This window comes from Scyliorhinus torazame, chromosome 4 (genome assembly GCF_047496885.1).
Source record: "Scyliorhinus torazame isolate Kashiwa2021f chromosome 4, sScyTor2.1, whole genome shotgun sequence".
Classification (NCBI taxonomy): domain Eukaryota; kingdom Metazoa; phylum Chordata; class Chondrichthyes; order Carcharhiniformes; family Scyliorhinidae; genus Scyliorhinus; species Scyliorhinus torazame.
The window spans coordinates 192094780-192100444 of NC_092710.1; the positions used below are offsets into that span (position 1 = coordinate 192094780).

The window sequence follows — 5665 nt, forward strand, 5'->3', positions numbered from 1 at the left end:
GAGTTCCACAATGGTATTTAGAGCGCGATCTTAGCAAAAACAAAGCATTAGTCCTAGGCACCTTGGCACTACTGGCCTGGCAGTATTGCTGCCAGCTCCACCTGGGCACCCGCCACCCCCACCCAATCCAGCGAGATGCCGTTACGCCTGGCCCCCGTTTCTCTGGACCACTGGACCTCGGGAGCGTTGGGCGCCAACATATTTAAATGAGCCGAATGGATCATTTGAGATTTATATCCGGATGTCGCCCAGTGAGGGCGAGGTCCAGATTGTGACGTCTCACGAGATCTCGCGAGGCGTTCCGAGCGTCGCAAATCTAGCGAGGGGCCTCTTCCCAGATTTAACGGCCTTGTCGCGTCACCGAGTCGGCCGCAACAAGGCCGTTTGATCGTGCCCTCTATTGTCAATACCCACAAATAAACATGCTCATTTTATTTTGTGCATTTATGAGAAAATTGTTTAAACATGCTTTTAATCGGTTTTAATCCTCCTCCTTTCTATTGAATGACAGGATTGAGAAACCTCATCTTCACCCATTGCTGTTACTTCCTTCTTAGTCTTCTTTCGTTTCTTCTTATTCTCTTCCCAATCCTGCTCATTTTGCTTCTCCGATGACTCATTTACTGCCGAGTACTGTTCAACCTGAACCTCTTCCGATTCAACTTCTCCTAAAGGACAAATATTCTGGTTGGGTGACACCGAATATTTCTCTCTGCTTTCACGGGAGTTCCTTTTAGTCTGGTAATTTGCCTTAACTGGGCTGTCTTCTATCAGACCACTATTTAGTTCTACATCACCTTCACCCTCGACTTGCTTTGTGGGTAGAGACAGTTGGTTGAAGTTACAAATCCTGTCAGCATCTCCTCTGCAGCGTTTTTTCTTCTTTTTGGATTTCATTTTTACTTCTTCGAATGAATCAAATCATCTCCTTCGAGTTCCTGAACAGCACTGCTTCGATCGATCTCTTGCCCTGTTTTTGAATTTTTTTCAGTTGAGCCATCCTGTTGGCAAAGTACTCCTGCACCGTAATAGAACTAGTCACAGTGTTTATTTCCTCTGTGGCACTGGTGGCCTTTGGGTCATCAACAGGCACTAAACAGGCATCGCTCTGAAAAACATAAACATACAGCATTAAACATACTTGTGCTGCAGACAAAATGCAGTTTAAGTTTCTGCATGACCATGTTGTGAAAAGATTACAGAAGGCAAATTATAACTTCCGCAAGATTCAATGTGCTTACAGCAACCTATGCCTGGCACATGTAAAGAAATCTTGCTCAAGCATCAGTCTGTTATTTGTATTTAGTTAAATCAGTGATGATGAACAAGTTCAGTTATTAAATGTACAACATGAACAGAAATTTCTGGAAATATTAGGGAGCACCGGTAGAGAAACAGCGGGCAATTCTCCAGCCGCATTGCGCCCAGTGCAAATTCTGCGAAGTCGGGAAAATCCCGGGAGAGGCCCGAAAAGGGATTTGCACCGGTTGTCGAACAATTTCCGATGCTCCTTGACTGCTCCAGCTGCCGTGATCTGGTTCGTGCCCAACACCCTTATTTAAATCTGCAGGTTCTGTTTTAAGCCGGATTCTCCTGGCTCCTGGAATTCTCCTACCCGCCGGTGCAGTGTGAAGCCAGAGTGATGGAGATCAGAAGCCTTTTGGCCAAGATCAAGTGGAGTATCTGCTCTGCCTTTTGGCTCAGATCTGGTATGTCCCTCTTGTGGGGACCATGAATTGGATTCAATTTAAATTTGAATTGGTTTTTGGAGCAGGCAAGGAGCTGGATTAGGAGTTTGCCCCAGTCCACACTCTGAGCCCTCGCTTTATAACTCAGAAAAAGTAATTTTTAAAAAAGTGATGACCAGGCAGGTGGGGGTGGGTTCGGAGACCATTGTAGCCCTCAGGTGGTCGGAAACATGGCAGTGCAGTGCCCTGGCACCTTGGCAGTTCTAACCTGGCAGGGCTTTGGGGTGGTGCATTTGGCCAGCCTGATAGCGAGCTTTTGCTCACATGGGGGGTGGGTGCTGAAACTGGCATTGGGACTGGGTGGGGGGCTGAGCGTTTGCCTGTGATCAGATCTTCCTGTAAGAATGGTGCCCCGATCTTGGAGGAGCCGGACCTGCCGCCGTCTTCAGTTCTGCGCCCCCCAATCAGGGTGCAGCTCACCCCAACCTCTAAACAAAATTCTAAGTGTAGGTAGATTGCGATCTGCATTGCACCAAACCACCCGGCAGGAATTGACCTGGGTTCCCACCAGAGACCACACTGAGAAACGTTTCGGGATAATTGCTCCCGTAGTCAGTGTTTCAGGTTGGTCACCTTTTGTTGGGAATTGGAAGACATTCGGAATATAACAAGTTTTAAGGTGGTGGGGTGTGGAGGGGAGAACAGAAGAAAAGTCTCTGATAGGTTAGAAGGCAGAAGTGAGTAAAATGATAAAAGGGTCAATGGTGCAAGTTGAAAGGGGACCGGAATTGGGTAAGAAACAAAAGATGGGTCTGGAGGAGCTGTAAATTGCAACAGCACTATTATTACCAGCTCTTGCTGTCCAAAAAAGTAGGGGCAATAATTCCGATCTCGAAATGTTAACTCCTTATTGAGTCCAGATGGTTCGTGCTCATGGGGCGCGATTCTCAGCTTTCTTTGGAGCTTCATTGGGAGAGCACAGGAGGCTGAGAACAGAGCCAGAATGGGAATTGAACACAGAAATAATGTTGCACGTCGATATCACTTATCACAAAGTCAGCTTCATTCAGGCATCATCTACACGGACATCTTTGCCCACGTAATATGAGCCCAGCATATTCACCAGTAGCCATGATCAAGCAGCACTAAACACTGGCTGGCAAGTGTAGGAAAGTGAAAAGTTCATACATGTACAGTAAAGGGCACCCCACAGAAGTAGAGATTAATTCATTAATTTGCAGTTTCAGTCCGAGTTTCCATCAATGCTTTCACAAACAACACTGGTACGCAGGGAACTCCTGGTTGTCCATTGTTACAATCCCTGTGGGGGAAACAAAAACCAAAATAACCAATTTTTAAATAATTAATTCACAGGATGTGGGCATCGCTGGCCAGCAATTATTGCCATCCCTAATTGTCCTTGAAAGGGTAGTGGTGAGCTGTCTTCTTGAACTGTTGCAGCACATAAGGAGTAGGTACACCCACTCTGCTATTAGGGAGGGAGTTCCAGGATTTTGACCCAGTCACAGTGAAGGAACGACGATATCTTTCCAAGTCAGAATGGTCAGTGACCTGGAGGGGGAACTTCCAGATGGTGATGTTCCCAGGTGACAGCTGCCCTTGTCCTTTTAGATGGTAGTGGCCTTGGGTGTGTTCCTGCAGTTCATCTTGTAGATGGTACACACGACTGATACGGTGCATCGGTGGTAGAAGGAGTGAATATTTGTGGAAGGGATGGCAATCATGCAGGCTGCTTTGTCCTGGACGGTGTAAACCTCTTGAGCGTCGTTGGAGCTGCACTCATCCAGGTAAGGGGAAAGTATTCCATCACATTCTTGACTTGTGCCTTGTAGACGGTGGTGCCATTGAATGTCATGGGGCAATGGTTAGAATCTCTCTTATTGGGGATGGTCACTGCCTATCACTTGTGTGGCATGAATGTTACTTGCCACTTTTCAGCCCAAGCCTGGATATTTTCCAGGTCTTGTTGCATTTGGACATGGACTGCTTCAGTATCTGAGGAGTCACAAATGGTGTTGAACATTGTGAAATCACCAACACACATCTCCACTTCTGACCTTATGATGGAAGGAAAGTTATTGATGAAACTGCTGGAAATGGCTGGGCGGTACGATAGCACAGTGGTTAGCACTTCTGCTTCAGAGCGCCAGGGTTCCGGGTTCGATTCCCGGCTTGGGCCACTGTCTGTGTGGGGTCTGCATGATCTCCCAGTGTCTGTGTGGGTTTCCTCCGGGTGCTCCGGTTTCCTCCCACAAGTGCTGTCGCTCCAGCTGCCAATTGTTTTACCCACACATCCAACCTGCCTATATCCCTTTACAAACTCTCTACCTCATCTTGACAACTTACTTTCCTACGTATCTTGCTGTCATCAGTAAAGTTAGCTAACATTCATTTTGTCCCTACTTAGGAACATAAGAAGGCTTTCTTGTGCCGAGAATGGTTTGCAGGTTAAACAGGGGCATTGAGTCCAAAAACAAGGCAATCATGCTGAACCTTCACAATTCACCGGTTAGGCCTCAGGAGTATTGTAAGAAATTCTGGTCACCACATTTTTGGAAGGATATGAAGACATTGGTAAGTTTACCAGGATGATACCTATCTTTGTGCCATCAGTAAAGTTAGCTAACACATATTTTGTCCCTACTTAGGAACATAGGGGACCTCAGTTGTGTGGAGTGTGTAGAATGTAGGAATTTCAGATATATTAAATGTGTTTGTTGCAGTCAGGGTTAAACGCCTGGGATAGTGTGTGACTGCTGCAGTTATGTTTTTAAGAATCCTCATTTGAAAGTCAGCTGGGGCTTTTGGAGCCAGAGGTGCAATTAAAGAATCGTAAACGTTTGGGTTAATGGACTGTTATTTTATGTTCAGAGGGTTCCCTGGAGCGTAGATAATTAGAGACATTGTGTTCAGCTTAGTGAGAAGATGTAGTTAATGGGAGCCAGGAGTTGAAGCAGTCAGCTGTTAAGGTTTTCAGTGTTAGCTTTTGGCTGGAAGTTGAGCCGAGAATGTTTCTGAAGAAATACAGTCAGAGATTCTGCATTACTCTGACAGGGTGCCAGGTGTCTTTCTTTCAAACAGTCTCAAAAGATCTTTCTTTCACAAAGTGGAGTGTCTAGACATCTCTAGATAGCAAGTATTCCTGAGTGCTGACTGTGTTTAAAAATGGATTGTGACCTGAGATGGTTTTGTTATTTGAGTGGAAATAAAGATAGCAGTTTAGGGTTATTGTGTCACTATATTAATTAGCATTGTGTAAGGGGTAATTGTAAGCTATTGTCTTGTCTTGGGCGGCACGATAACACGGTGGTTAGCACTGTTGCATCACAGCCAGTGGTGGACCTACATTTTTGGGGCCCTGAAGCTTGAACTGTTATGGGGGCCCCTTCGCGATGAGCAATGAGGTCTGGGTAACCACTGTTATCTTCTTCAATGGGGTTGTTCCATGACAGATCACCACAAATTTTTTAAAAATGTAACCACTACATCTCAGATATTGATTAAAATTGCTGTACTGGACTATCTCACTTGTCAAAGTCACTGGTGTGAATAACAATTTCCTATGCCTTATAGTTTTCGAGTTATGGGGGGATGAAAATGAGGGAAATGTTATATACATGCATGATGCATCATAGAATGATGAAATAAAACAGAAAAGACCACAGTCAATATAATCTTTTATTTTAGACACCTATGAGAATACATACTACATGAAGCACATTTTACAAAATACTCTTTTTCTGTGTTTTCTAACAACGTATTCACGTACAGTTTTGTCATATGAGAGCTTCCTTGCAATGTCATTTTCTGGAGACAATATGCATAAAGAATTTAAGCGCTCTTCAGTCATGGTAGACCAAAATTTGATCTTTATAAGGTGCAAATATTCTTTGAACTGATAACACTCGTTTACTAATTTGTAGTCAATATCATCTTTGTAACACAATATTATAAGT

General features: G+C 44.7%; 1 pseudogene; it reads right to left on the bottom strand.

The window, feature by feature from the left end:
* Positions 1-471: 471 nt before the first annotated feature.
* LOC140411462 (uncharacterized) lies at positions 472-4097 on the bottom strand (annotated as a pseudogene).
* Between the last annotated feature and the right edge of the window lie 1568 nt (positions 4098-5665).